We start from the raw sequence: 16,140 nt of genomic DNA on the forward strand, positions 1-16,140 counted from the left end.
GGATCTTCTCGCATTATTATGCTAAAAAAAGAAGAAAAAAAAAAACGAAATGTATACGCAATTTGATACGTTGTAATACAACGAAGGTCTAAAGATGAAGGAGAAGGTGATTGTACCATAAATTGATTCGAAATTTAATTTAGACACACATTACTTCAAGTTCGCTTTTTATATTATACGACGACGGAAAGCTCGAAGAAGAAAAAAAAATGTTGTTTATTTTTAAACTACTACCTATGGATCTGCATAAAATGTACCTACGCGAAACGACACGAACATATTTTAAATGTTCACGAGCAGGTGTTCTCTGTGCGAGTTGACGCCGTGCTCAGACAAGATAATCTGCCGCCTTGCCATCTCTATCTCTTTGTATAACCTTCCACTTGCCAGAAAATCTGTGCTAGGTATTTATGCGATGCAGAAGAAAACCTGGTCGGATAACAAACAACGTAATAATAACAAATGCGAGGTGACGGAGTGAAAATAACAACGATCCTAGATCTCAGTAAAATGAGATTTCATTCAACCTAAAAAATAAACCAATCAATTCATAATGTTTTGATCAAAAATCAAATCAAGCAAGAGAAACGGATTTGAGTCGATCTCATTTGACACGGTATTGCAATAAAAAAGCTCTTTAGGTGATCTCTAATTCCCCCCCCCCCCCACCAGGTTCCTCTGTATGTTTTTACATGATGAACGCACCAAATTCAAGAAAAAAAAATTTCAAAACACCAAATCACCCAAAAATAAGCAAGCTTGGGGCAACTCTTAGAGCATCCAAGATTTAGACGTAAATAGTTTACGAGGTAACCTTTTGAACTAGCTCTCTCTGACTTGAACACAAGATGCTAAAGTTCACTTTTGAATTTTTGGACAGTTTTAAAAATGTTTAAAATTCAAAAAAATCATTGCAATTATTTTGTTAAAACATAGAAAGATATTACTTCTGAATCTGGGGAAATATTTTGGAGCACGGTGGAGCCAAATTTTAGATTATTATTGTCAATTTTAAAAAAATTGAAAAAGTAGCCAAAAATTTGCCATTTTTTTTCGATTTTTGAAATTGCCGATAACAATGATCGAAAAATTGGCACCATGGAATCCCAAAATATTTCCTCAATTTCAGAAATAAAATATGTAATATCATTGGTTTTTTTAACTGAGCCATTTTTCCCAAAACGGATTGGGTAGGGACCAAAGTAAAAACAATGGGTGTAAGGACTCCTTTAAAAGGAAAGTTTTCAATCATAAATTAGCCCTGATCACGTTTTCTGCTCAAGTTAATAACTTAATGCTTGAAATACCAAATTTAAAAAATTCTTACGAAATATCATTAAGTAATTTTTGAAAATTTGACTAAGTAATTCGTTAATTTCTAAAAGTTAGCCTGCTTCAATTTGAATAGAAATTCCAGGAAATTTACGATTTTTTTCAAAGTTTTTACGTATACTTAAAAGTCTGACAAAATGACAAGAATTTGTCATAATTTTGTCCAAGTTCTTAAATATCAGACAAAATATTGGGAATTTAATCTAATTTTTTCCAAGTTTTTGAAAGTCTGAAATATCAGAAATTGGTTAATCATGTTTTCAGTTTCCAAAAGTTTGATATCATCTCAAGAATTAATCATGATTTTTTCCAAGTTTTCAAAAAGGTAGCATGATTTATGAAAAATTCAATTTTTTTCCTCCAATTTTTCAAAAGTCCCAAATTTTGGAAAGACCCCCCCCCTCCCCTCAAGCGAAAAAAAACCGTACCCGTGTCCATAAAACACAATTTTTTTGAAAATGACTCTTCTTTGAAGACCCATATCTCCCTTATTCCAGTGGCACCTATAAACCTAAAATTTTTTTTGAGTGACTTTCAATTCAGAATTAAAATGTATACACTGAATTTAGTCGATATCCTTCAACATTTTTTTTTTTTTTCAAATTCACTACAAGATAACATTTCAATTTTTTTTTAATTTTCCAAAAAAAGGAGGACTAAAGGGGCACTGAGTCAGTGTATTCAAAAAAAGAATGAATATTCAAGCTCAGCACCATCGAAAACATACCGAATGCTCACACAAATCGTTCAAGTTTTTTGGCATATTGGCCTTTTTAAAAACGTACAAATAGATGGGGGGGGGGAGTTATCTGACTAGCCAAGAATCTACGAATTAATGCAATATTGGGACTCTGCGCTTTCAAAATTAATAATGATCGATTTATTGCAAATTCATTTCTACTTTTTTTTGATTTTTTAATCAAAATTCAAAGACTTCTAACAAAACAGATGCAGAATAATCTACATTGTAATTTCTTTAATTTTTTAAATGGCGACTTTTCACTTCATACTCATTATAAAAAGTTGAAGTTTAAACCTTAGAATGTCAACTTCAAATTTTTTCAAATTTTGATTCTTGATTCGAAATATTTTCTGATCATTTTTTCAATGTTCTTCAAACAGTTTTGCTTCAAATTCCATTACTTTTATGATATGAGCCTTTGAAGTTGGACAAAATTGTCTCCCCAAATTTTTGAATGATAAGACCAGAAAACAATCAAAAGCTTTTACACTCACTTATGACGAGTTCGTCATGACAGACAAATTTAGCCACCGAAGAGGATTTTGTAAAGAAATTGAACTAAATTGCAGAATCTCATTTCATCTCAAAACACACAAAATTCAAAAAAATTCCATGAAATTGTAATGTCGCGATTCATGAAACGTAAAAAAATCATTCGAGGAGATATGTACTGTGGAAGACAATCAAACTGCTTTATTTTGTACAAAATTTGTAGGAATGTACCTAATAAAAAAATTAATGAAAAATGTGCATTTTCACACTTCTTGAACTCATTGAAACATTATCAAAAAATTATTTCAAGATGAATAAATTTTGTAAAAACATAAGAAATCTGTTGGAAAATAAAATCAAACATCAATTTTTAAGCAATGTTAAGCATTTAAAGATTCAAAAATTTATGTTTAAATTGAAAACTAGCAATTTTTGAAAAAATGAATAAGGTGAGCCACGAAAGATTCATTAAGTACATCAAAAAGTTGTATAATACACTTCAGAAATTTTTTAGCATAATATAAGCATTTATGTACAATAAACCTATGTAGTTTTGGGCAAACTATTTTTGAAAATGAACCAACTCGTCAGTCGCTTCAACTCTTTTCAAAAAGAGTTCCAACTGAACTCTCTCGAAACTCTTTTTCAAAAATAATGAAATTCTGAATTCATGACTCTTTTTAAGGAGTTCAATTCTTTTTAAACTCTTTATCACCAAATTTTTTTTAAAATAATCACTGATACCATTATACTTTGTATGTACTCGTGAAAAATCATTCATCGAATTCGAAAATAAATTCAAAACCTACAACGTCCTTTGAAAAGTTTAAAGGACTCGAAAAAGAAAATTTTATATGGTCCGAGACAAAGAATTACGAGTACATTCATTTTTTTGATAACTTTGGTTGCTAATGAAAAAAAATTTCACTGATTTTGAAAATTTGGTAATATTAGGTATTCACCTTCTTTACAAAAATTTCATTTCATCCTCCAAATTCCAAAATGAAATCTACAAATTTTATACGACGGGTGTAGTAATCAAGTAATTACAAACACCCAAAAAAATAAAAAATTGCATAAATACTTGAAGAGTCCAGGGAAAGAACCAGGTAAGTCACTTTTTTTCAAAAATGAGTTTAGGGTTGAATTAAATTCACACTGAGGAGTAGAAAAATGTAGTCCATTTACATTTTGAAAAAAATTGATTTTTCGTGGTTAAAATGGCCTTTAAAAAAAAGAGGAGAAGAGAAAAATGAGCCGAGACGAAATGTGAGGCGACAGGAAGAAAATTTCAACATCGTCAACTATTTAGAATACAAAAATTTTTCATTATGTCATCATAATAATCGATTTTTATCGAATTCAAGTTGTTGCAAAACACTGATTTTTCGATTTTTTGCTTGATTTTTTCACAAAAACAGTGACTTTTCAAGTCGTGACTGGCTCATCTCTTCATTTTTTTCCTACAATGCCTCAAGTTGTGTTTGTGGGATGTTGTATAATGTATTTCCAGTCATTACCTTGATGAAATTCAAATTCGCTACAAAATTGGAGCCTTCTGATACTTCAAAACGCCGTAACTCAGAAGTTTGAAAAAGTGACTTACCTGGTTCTTTCCCTGGACTCTTCACTTCTACTCTCCATAATTTTTTATCCAAAATGCAAATTTTTTCCAACATTAAAAACCATAAAAATTTTTATTTTTGTCAAAAAAATGTTGAAAATTCAAGTTTTTTATGTATTTTTCCCAATCATTTCAAAATTTAAAATTCAAATACGAAATTTTTCAAAATTGGAACTCCTGCGATATGAGCCCATGCGAGCTGTAGAAGCTATCAAAAAAAGAAAATAAAATGTTGCGTTAAAATTTTTTCCTCGTATATCCTGATAGAAACAATGTCAAAGAAAAAAATAGGAAAAATGTCCAGCCAATGAAATTTCAAAGTAATTTCAATCAACTGGGTCTTAAAATATTCAAAGTTTCAAAAATAAATCCATCTCCTAAAAACCAACACTTCACATCCATCCTGACAGACGAAACAAACGACCAGCTCAAGTCGAACTTTCACTTTCTCGCCGCATGTAAAAAGCTCCTACTATATAGGAGCCGTCCATTCTGAACACTCGGTTTATCCGAAGATTGTATAGTAAGTAAATTAGCGTAGGACGAAGCGAAGATGCTTTAAGACGTATATCGGACGGTTGTTAAACGTTAACTCGCTACCGCGGTCGTTAGATTCCTCCTCTCTGGTCTCTGCTCTGAGAAGATCTGGACCAAGTCATCCCATGGCGCCACATCTGCTTGGTCACTTGTTTTCGTATTCCTCTTCGCGCTCCGTTCGCCTGCTTCATCTGACAAACGCATCTGTGATGTTCTAGCCGCCTAATTCTGACGCCCACGTGAAACTCGTTCGTTCAAGTCCGGCAGCGTTTTTTTTTTCAAGCCATTCTCGCGGTCTTACGAGTACGTCGCGTCGTGAAGAATGGAATCAGAGATTTTTATTTTATCATCGTGAATGGTTATTTATTCGTTGGTTAATACGGTGGCCTTTTTCTTTTATGCGATTCACCTCTCTTTTTTTTTCAACTTTACTTGTCTGCTGTTTTTCATTCGAGTCTTGAGATTAATTGAATTTAGGTACATAGAGATGAACGTGTGGAGAGGTGACGATAGAGATGAATTTTAATTTCAATTAAGGTGCGATATTTACATTTCAAGAAAATTCAACATTACCCCCTTCATCCCCTCCCCCCTCCCAAATTCGAGTCTCCAGCAAAAATCCACTTTCCTCGAAAATATTCTTCAATCCTGTGCAGGCTCAAAATCGATTCAATGGAGCAAAAATAGTGAGTAGGGGAAATTTAAAGTGATTTTCTACAAAAATGAGAAATTTTGGATTTTCTTGACATGAGATTTTCAACTTACACTCGTAGCAAAAATATATTTTTTCAATCCGGGAAGTAGTCATCTCAGTTCTCGATTCACCTGCTCTGATCAACATACAACGTAAAATTTATAACAAAATTGAATTTTCAGCTGCCGAAGTTGATTACAAAGCCTTCTGGAGATGAGTTGACTTCTGCTGGAGGCTCCAGAACGGTTCAAAAAAAAATTGCAATCGATTCACTCAGTCGACTCCAGCTTACAAATGAATTTTTAGATTTCCATCTCAAAAAAACAATTCAGCTGCCTATTGGCCAAATCCGCCATTTCCAAAAATTCATCAAAAAATTGAAAAATCCACTTCGGCAGCTCAAAATTTTGTTCAAAGGTCCAAGTCACAAGCCCTTCATACGATTTAAAATATGATTTAAAAAGCTCTTTTGAATTCGACAAGTTCAAAGTGTCAGCTGGCAACACTGAATGAAATTCCCAGCTGTGCATCTTCGGTCAAATAATTCAAACGAAAAGAAATTCTAAAAAAATATACGTAACATGACGTGACCTCGAATAACCTCCTCATATAAATGTACATATTATAATCTTCATCTACAAATTTGTCAAAAAAAAGAAAGAATAAAACTGGTTCTAAAGTCGAACTACAATCCATAAATTCCTCTTAGGTGGGTACTAAACCTCAACGTGACAATAATCTGTTTATAGTAACACTTTAAATACCACTTAAATTCAAAATCCCGTTTGATGTACGTACTTATATGTATTTTATAATACTCCCAAATCATCACTAATTCATTTATTTAGTACGGGTACGGGGTAGATAAGTACTTAAAGACTGCTAGCACGCAACATGAAAGAAAACTAAAAAGAAAAGGGAAGAAAACGACCGACACGACGTAATAACAACCGCAATACCAACGTGTTAAAAGGAACACTAATTCGGAAGCATTTTCAAAAGAGGGCGGTTAAAGGCGGTGAACAAGTTTCGGATATGCGACACATTTGTTAAAATAAAATTGCGACTGTAAATCACCAACCGGTTAATTAGTCCAAGGTGTGTAGTATGTGTGTGTGCCACTGCCATACTCGTATCGTATCCTTGGTGGGCGAGCGAGGATAGTTTTAAAGAATTAGCAATTTGTGTAAGATATACGATTACTTCCGAAGTGTGCTAAGACCAAAACGAAAGAAAACACGACGTAAGGACTAATAATCATGAAAAATATACCGACGATGGTATTACGAGTTTGAGGGGTTCGCAAAATACATACCAGATGATTCTGTATATTTATCTCGTATTTTTTTCGGGGTTTTCAGCCCAAGTTCTCAATGAAGTGTTCTCAGAGTGAGGATACGAGTAAAAGAGAAAAAAGAATAGGAAATGATGCTTGAAAATTGAAAATTTTTTAAAAGTACAAGTTGGGTCCATTAATTTAGATGAGTCGTTACAAACTGATGAAATTATTTAAAAAATTGTTCGCCCTTTTTGAAGGTTCAGATCGTTGTTTAAAAATAACTCTCCCCTCCACTCTTCCTGTTCGAAATGATGAGTGAGAAATCATTTTCCGGATCTCTAACAAAATCTCAAAACCGAAAAGAAAGACCTTAAAAGGCAATTTTTAAATACTTCCTACCCCCCCCCCCCCCCAAATAATGTTCAAAAAATCGCCAAAACAAAATCAAAAATTAATACTTAAAAATACCAAACGAAAATGAAATACTTTTTTAAATCGTAACGTAAGTACTAAGAACTTAATAGTAAGTATATAACTTTTATATTTACAAATTTTGCAACTCTAACTAAACATTCAAAAAAAAAGGAATAATCAAGAGTTTTCATTCCTTGTTTTCATTTTGATTGAGAATGACAAATTGAAAATTTGGAAAAAAAACCTTCGGACAATGAGAAGGACTTTTTTGATTTTTTTTTTTGAAAAAGAAAAAAGTACATAAGTACCTATTAACTGGCAAAAATGAACACTGTTTTTGACCGGAAGGGCCTGTTAAGAAACTCCACGATTTTTATTGATCTCCATCCAAACAAGGATACCAACATATTCTTTTTAAAAAAAAAAAAATTTTAATAATTTTTCCCCGTTTTCATGAAAAATTTTTTCATTACCTCCTCCCCGCCCACAAAAAATTGAAATGAGTTTAAATCCCTGTGATTTTTATAGATTTTTTATCGAAATATCAAATTCTAGAAAATAAAAACAAAATTATTGCTTAATCGAAATTTCAGGGAAAAAAATAGAATGACTCAAACATTAAAATAATTAAGTACCTATGTACTCTCTAAATTTGAAACAGTGAAATTTCACTGTTTCAAATTTAGAGAATATTTCAATTCAGAATTTTATAAACAATCTTGTAGATTGGAATCCATCTTTTAAGAGATCAACCCTTTAATCATGAGAATTGAGGTAGGAGTAGATATTTGGGGGGAGAGGGGAAACTGTTTTTCGAATTTATGCTACTCAATTTTCCTTAAAAATAAAACTAACTCGAGCAAAAAAATGTTGAAAATCAAAGTTTGAAAAATTAGAAAACTATCGGATTTTTCATCGAATTTTGAACGCTTCTCATCGTGAAAATTTTCTCCTACTTTTTCCTTTTATCAGCCAAATTTTCTTAAATTTTGGTAGATTTTTGACTTAAAAAATAACAAATAGTAACTTTTGTCATCGGATAGTAACGAAAAGTAGGAAATTTGGCCGGAGGAAAAAAAGTGGTAACCATCGCATTGAAGTCTGGAACCACAACATAGAATCAAAGAATTTTGAAGAAAAAAAAACGTCTTCAAGCAAAAAATAGAATCTTGGTGTTTTTGCTTTTTAGGTTTGTTCGTTTTAACTCGCTTCTTATGGAGATTCGAGTAAAGAATCTGATTCTGCGATTTTTGCGTTCGTTTTGAAGCGTGTGACGTCACATGCAGGTGTTTGTTTTATCAGATTCTTGGTCGATTCTCTACTAATCGGAGCAGATCTATGACTGTTTTGGAGCACCTCACAGCCGCCTTTTCAGATCGATTCTCGCTTCTAGATTATTTTTGTCATTTGTGTTTACCCAAATGGGTTTTGAGTTTTAAAATTTTTTTTGTTCACTAATGTGATTTTTTAAGAAGTCCTGCTGAAAATAAATCATGAAATTTAATTAGCACAAAAGTTAACATATCAACAAACTAGTCCAAAACGAACAGAAAAACTTCACTAAAAAGAATCGTCCAAGAATTCATTAGAATCTGCTCCTGTTGAGAATCTATTCTTTCGAATCTGGTGGTTAAAACGAACAAACCTTTTGCCAACTCAACCTTGAATTTTCATTCTATTTATGGCGTTTTTTTATACTTCAAGCATGAAAAATTCAAATTTTGTTGCTTTTTCAAAAAAGAGAAGAAAATTTTATTTCAACTGTCAAAGTTGATTTTTCACCCCCCCCCCCCCCCTCCCCTCCACTGAAAACAATTGGCAAATTTACTTTTCAACATTTTCAACTCCGCCAATTCAAAAACATAGGCGTACCTAAAGGACCTCTTTTTATTGGTGTTGAAAAACTATGGCAAGACCATGCAAGATTCAATCTAGAAATTTTCATTTTTGAGTAGGCTATTTTGAAATAGCATCTCCTCTGATTTTCAACTTGTAGCTATTTCAGAAAAACCCGAATTTGAGTACACTTCAAAGTTGGAACTTCTCCCAGTTCGATGGGCTCATCGAATCGCATTTTTGTAAATGTGGTGAAAATCAATATTGCCACTTTTCAAGCATCAAAAATTAGCAAGAAAAATTTTAAAATGATTATTATTTTTTCATCGTGTATGCTGTAATAATGCATTGAAAAAATTACTCCAAGTACATCTTTTTAGGCTGATTAACATATGAAAAAATCAAACCAAATAAAAGGAATAAAAAAATTGAGGTGACTTTTATTGTATTCTAGATTTTAAAAATTCCAAAGATCACAAAAAAATACAATTTTTATCTCAAAAAAGTCGAAATTGAACAAATTGACTCATTTTCTTCAATTTTACACCATTTTCAAAAAAAAAAAAAAAAAATGGACAAAATCATTAATTTTCATTTTTTGTCTTTTTTATTCAACAACCTCGGTTTTTAATCAAAACTGGCGAAATGATAAAATATTGTTTATATTGCGTTTCGTTGATCCAATCAAAAACTTTAGGGCAGATAAACAATTCTAAATTTGATTTTCTACAACTTGAATTATTTTATTATAAATTTTCCTCAGGATAAGACTTAGTTTTCGTAAAAATACTGAGAAAGCCAAAAACTTGAGACATTTTTTCGAATTTTTAAAATCTGGCAGTAATGACTAAAAAATTGGTATCACTGCGTTTCAAAATATTCCTCCAGTTTCAAGATCGATATTTTTCAATATTTTGGTTAATTAATGCGAAATGTTCGCGAAGAAAAAATTTTCAAAACACCGATTTATCCAAAAATAAGCGATTTGCAAAATTTCAACCGCTCAGAAGAACCCTAAAAATGGTCTTGGATTTAGACAGCAATAGCATACTCGTAGATCGACGCAGAATCTCAAATACTCTCATTTGGGACTGGGTCATTTTTCTCAAAACAGGTTGGGTAGCGTCAGGAGCAAAAAAACAACGATTTTTTCGAAAGTGTCTCCTCATTGAAGACCCATATCTCCCCTCCAGGGGTACCTCCAGAACTAACAATTTTTCTGAGTAACTTTCATTTCAAAATGAAGGCTTTTTCTGAATCTGGTTACAATCAGCTGACTTTTCTTTGGCGATCCACCCTAATACAAATAACTCCCTAGTCCCTACATAATAATTGGCGTTTTAACATTATAACTTGCAATATTTCAAATTCGATCTAATTTGCTTGGATTAGGCATTATTTTTAAAAGAAAACAAACGTATGGCTTTTATTCATGCAGTAGTAAGCTATAGAAAGGGACAAGTGTATATTTTTTCGCAGGGGTCGCGATAAAGGCACCCATTCTATGAAGGGGACTACTCATATACGTATATCTAGAGAGGGGAATGAATATCACTATACTACATATTAGTGATATGATTACGTACATGTACTTTATATGAATAGGTAACCCGAAACACAAGTGGAATATTGTAAAGCTCGCGATATAATAACAGAGAATGAAGTAGAGGGTAGAAGGGATCATGAAGGGTGTAAAATTCAATTACGTCGTAGGCAGGTATGTATATGTAGTTGTACCTACGTATAAACGTATATAGTACGATGAAAAGCACTAAATACGACCAAGTTGTCAATATTATGTCACCACGTTCTCGAATTTCAATTAGGATTCGGGAATAGCGAGGCGACCGGGCCAGGCCGCATAGCGACACCTTATTGTAACACCTCGTTTATATTAATAGGCGATTTGCGGGGTCGGCGACGACGAGACACGATGCGCGTAAATCCGAATACCGATGATAAAATTCTACAATAGTACGCCTTATACATAGTTGAACGATCCATATACGCTGGTATTGGTACATATCTATCCTTTCTATAAACGAGGCGATTTTTTGAGAAACCATGAATTGCCGACGACATGACATCCGCTCTCTCCCAAGGGTTCTGTCGCCTCGTTATAACAAGTGCAAAACTACACACAGAAGAAGCAGCAGCGAAAATAAAAAGCTTCATTGTAGTGGCGCCGTAAGACAGGGGGTGGTCTTCCTCCAATTTTAGGGTTGCTTTGTATCACATCTGTTCGCGTCCTTTTTATAAAAAGAAAAACAGGGTCGATGCGACGATACCGACCAAGTAGACATTACAATGTCCGAAAACCTCAAATTCTCTACGAGATGATTTTCTTCTCAGCCTACCGCGCTCTTCTCATCATCTCTTCTCTTGCTCCTCTCTCTCTCAAACGCGTTCCATTTTCTGGCCATTTTTATGCGTGTTTTCGCACACACAGCGAGACACATATTCGCCAAACGAGCTGTCACATAACACCGGCTAATTGACTATTTTTATATTTCGCCTTTTCTACGTATGCTATCCATGCTATCCGGGTTAGACGGCACCTTTTTTTCCTACTCCTCACACTTTTTCTTCATCTTTGAAGTTCGTTGGTATGTGTCAAGTGTAACAATGTATCCGGCCGGCGTTTTACGCCAATTGCGCGATATTTACCGCAGTTGGTCTTTTTTTCATCCCTTTTTTTCGAGAAAGGGGGAGAGAAAGATGAAGGGATTTCTTAATCGTACAATTTTTGGTACATATTTAGAGATTTTTTGGGGAGAAAAAACACCCCAAAGACCAAGTGCAACCACGGCAAGATGTCCATGATTAAAAAATCAAAAAGCAAAACTTGACTTTCACTTTTTGCGGATGAGTAGCCAAATTCAAAAAAATTCATCGAGTGGATCCAGGGCTCGTACTCGAAAAAGTAACATAAAAAGTTACAAAAAGTGAGCAAAATATTTAAATGCAAAAAAAATCACAAAAAAAGCCAGAATATTTCACTTAAAAATGTAAAAAAAAATGAATTTTTGGAAAATTACTGGCAAAAAATAATAGATATTTTAAAATTTTTTTCAAAAAATGATTACCTATTTTGCAGCTTTTTGGCAGTAAAAAGCAAGACTTTTTGGTAATGTTTAAAAATAAAATGTTGAGAATTTTAGGCACTTTTTGGCAAAAAAAGAAATGTTGACAATTTTAGCAAAAAGCAGACCTTTTTGGGCAATTTTTTGCAAAAAAACATTATGAAAAAATCAACTTATTTTTCAACAATGTTGACAGAAAGCGAGAATTTTTGACAAAAAAGCGCCAATTTTTTAGTAATTTTTGGTTTAAAAAAATGAGCCTTTTTGGCAATTTTATTTTCAGGAAAAAATCGACTCATTTTTTAACAAATTGACAAAAAGCGAAAATTTTTGACAATTGTTGGCAAAAAACAACATTTTTTGAAAATTACTCAATTTTTGTTGAAAAAATGAAATTTGTTTGCAAAAAACAACAATTTTCCAGCAATTTTTTGTAAACAATGAGATTATTCTGGTAATTTTTTTTTCAGGAAAAAATCAACTTAGGTACCAATCTACTTTTCAACAAGTTGGCAAAAAACGAGAATTTTTAACATTTTTTGGCAAAAAACGAGAATTTTTGACATTTTTTGACAAAAACAAGGCTTTTTGGAAATTAAACAATTTTTGTTGAAAATAAAATTTGTTTGCAAAAAATAAACAATTTTTTTTGAATAATAGAATCTGTTTGCAAAAAATCAACGATTTTACTTTTCTGGAAAAAATCGACTTATTTTCAACAAGTTGGCAAAAAATGAGAATTTTTGACATTTTTTAGTAAAAAACAAAGCTTTTTAAAAATACTTAACACAATTTTTGTTAAGTTTGTAAAAAAGCAACAATTTTTCAGTAATTTTGGGTAAAAAGTGAGACATTTGTCAATTTTTTTTTCAGGAAAAAATCAACTTTTTTTTTGGGGGGGGGGGGTGTTTGTAATTACTTGATTATTACACCCGTCGTGTGAGATTTAAATCGAGTTGTAAAGGTTAAGTTTTTTAATTAGGTCTAAGAATTTATTTTCAACAAGTTGACAAAAACCGAGAATTTATGAGATTTTTGGCAAAAAAATAAGACTTTTTGGAAATTAATCAATTTTTGTTAAAAAAAATGAATTTGTTTGCAGCTTTTCCGCAAAAAAAGAAAAATGTTTACAAAAAACAAAACTTTGAAAATTTCAGCAAAAAAGCAAGGTTTTTATAAAAAAAATTTTGGTAAAACTTGATGAACTTTTTACAAAACAAGCTACATTTTCAGCAATTTTTGGCAAGAAGCAACACTTTTTGGGCGATTTTTACAGAAATCGAGACTTTTTGCATTTTGGGCAGAAAGCGAGACTTCGACAATTTTAGACAAAAGCAGGTTCACTTGTTGAAATTGAAAAAAAGTAACTTTGGTAACCAAAACAAAATGTTGAAAAATTGAACAAAAAACAATAAATAAAATCATTCAACCGGATCGTTTTTATGGAGGGGAGGGAGAAGATAGCGCAAAATACAGCCATTCCAACTGAACGAAATTATCAAAAGGAACATTTCGCGATTGCTTTATAATTTTTGAATTTTAATGGATAAAAAATGTTGAAAAAATAGCTCAGAAAAAATTATTTAGCATCTGAAAAGGGAAACATCTTTATAAATTTTTTTTGTTGATGACCTGTTCAGGTACAATGACTGAGCCCCCTCTCCCCTCGGAATCCGCATCAGTATTTTTTCTTTGTACAAAAAAACTTCCAACAGAATTTGAGGTTGTGATCAAACATCATCTCAATGCTAAATTTTGGTAATTTGAGTTTCATTTTCCTAAAATTTTGGCAATTTTTTAAAATTCTAATTTGGCTTGTGAACGATATCGAAATTCGATCCAGTCGAGGTAGAAAGCTGGATGTTTGAATTTACACCCTATTTTCGACGTTTTAATCTGAACGACGGGTATACCTCCCCTTATAATAAGCTCACATTAAAAAATTTGTCATCACATATCACAAAAAAATTGTTATATGTGACCGTCCGCGATAAAACCGACCATCCGTCGCAAAAAATCGAAAATGTTTTTTCGCCTAATTTTGGGCCTTAAATGGTTTAGGGAACAAAAATTCGCGAAAAAAAAATTGAAAATTTTTTGCGACGGATGGTCGGTTTTATCGCGGACGGTCACATATAATATCTTCGTGGGAGGGGGAAAGAGTGAGGCTGGCACAACTTTTTTAGATTCCCAATTACAATTTTGAAAAAAAAAATCGGTTGAACACTCCATTTCAGTGCCCAACGACATTTTTAGATCAAAATGCAGTACTTTTTCAGCACATTTTCAGAATTTCTGCAAACTTTCGATACAACATTCCTCATGTATCCACACCCCTCCCTTCCAAACTGAAAATTATTCCAATTTGCGCATAAATTCTCAAATTCAGCCACTGTTCTACAAAGCATGCCTTTCTATCATTTTTTCATCTTTTCCCCACCTCAAGAAATAAATTGAAAGTAAAAATGAAATTTTAATAAATTTAAAAAAAAATACAGAATTTTTTGAGCCAAAGTCCAAATTTCCAAAAACCCAACAACACCGTACCTACACGTATAAGGGTACATCAAAGTACCACAAAGCTTAACACGTAGCTCCCCCTCCCCCCTTCACATAGCATACACAGCTCATTCATAAATTTCAAAAAAAAAGGGCAACTCGGCTTTATCTTAATTAATTCACGTAAATTTTATTTTAGTACATTGAAAAGGATCGGCGTTGTTGTGTGACACGAATATGCAGGGTATTAAAACGCATTCCTGCACCATCATCATCATCATCACCATCACCGTTCGTTTGCGTATATGTTAAGAAATTAATTAAACGTTTGACTGGCGGCCAACACACAACGATGGTTTGAAAAATTTCACAAATGTGCGCCGTTCGTGTACAGATGAGCTTTTGTTTGAAAACAAAAATCTGTTTTTATTTCTATTTACGTGTAACGAGAGCAGACAAGCGTCGTAAATCAACGAAATATTTCAAATTAACCCTCGCCACCTCCGCCGTCGCGTAACTCGACGCATATTTGTGCCATGCCCATGTCGGCCAAATTATTCGGTTGCCGATGAATCGGGCCTCGGGCTAATTCATTGAAAAGATCACATTATACGTATGAACATGAACGTATGAATATACTCAAGCCCAGTCTGCCAATGCTAGTATGTGTATGTAACACGCACGTGTGCGAAGATGAGAGATTTTCATCCCCCATCCCCCTCCCAACACGATGGCCCTGGGAAGGGAAACGTGATGTGGTGGATTTTTGTATCACGGTGCAATGCTGGGAAATGCGCTTTTGGCTATATTGAACACGAACAGAGGGTAAATATGTAATTAATGCATTCTTTCAGACCAGGACCAGGGAAAATGTGAGAGGGATGATGAAATGAAAAAAAAACATATAGCCAATAGACAAGATTATGGGGGGAAATGATCCTCATCGAGAAAATAATTCTACATACAAATTTTAAGCTAACACTAGTAACACTTACTCTTTATGGAATGCGCAGATCATCAGTTCGTTGGTCTTCATCGATTCTGTAAAAAGAAAAGGAATTCAGTGAGTAAATTAAGATTAAACAAGTTTTTAAAGCTAAAAAATTATGCGCAAATAATTATATAAAATTTGAAAAAATAACACTACAAAAAATTAGATAACTCCAATTTTTTCATAATTTTAAAAAGAAACTTATCATCGTGATCGATCTGTCATTTCAGAATTCTTTTTTTCATAAAATTATTATATTACCTACTGGTCAAAAATTTACGAGGGAACACAAAATGAGTACTTAATAATGCTTATTTCATCTCATTTAAAATCCATCCACATAATGCCCTACTCTTTTTTCGATTTGAGAACATCAAGAAGCTTTTTTTCCAAGGGGTCTGCACTCTGCACAGCAGATTTGCTAATTTTATCGTTCTACCATTATTTTAGAAATAAATCCGTTCAATTTTCAAACCACTTTGAAAATATTTCCCCCATTTTTTGATCAATCTCATTTCCAACGACTGATCCTTTAAGAACCGATGCTAATCGAAACCATTTATTTCAATTTGCGTTGATTATTCGATCAAAATGTGATAATGACCGAACACCAAGTA

The 16,140-nt window shown here is 32.8% G+C and overlaps 1 long non-coding RNA gene across 4 annotated transcripts in view; it reads right to left on the reverse strand.

The window, feature by feature from the left end:
• LOC135838330 (uncharacterized) overlaps positions 1-16,140 on the reverse strand; it is a 161,248-nt gene that overhangs the window by 76,188 nt on the left and 68,920 nt on the right. For all 4 annotated transcript variants that reach the window (XR_010557385.1, XR_010557383.1, XR_010557384.1 and 1 more), the window contains one exon: positions 15,528-15,573. This is a non-coding gene — a long non-coding RNA (uncharacterized LOC135838330). The remainder of the gene's footprint in view (positions 1-15,527; positions 15,574-16,140) is intronic.

This window comes from Planococcus citri, chromosome 3 (genome assembly GCF_950023065.1).
Source record: "Planococcus citri chromosome 3, ihPlaCitr1.1, whole genome shotgun sequence".
Classification (NCBI taxonomy): domain Eukaryota; kingdom Metazoa; phylum Arthropoda; class Insecta; order Hemiptera; family Pseudococcidae; genus Planococcus; species Planococcus citri.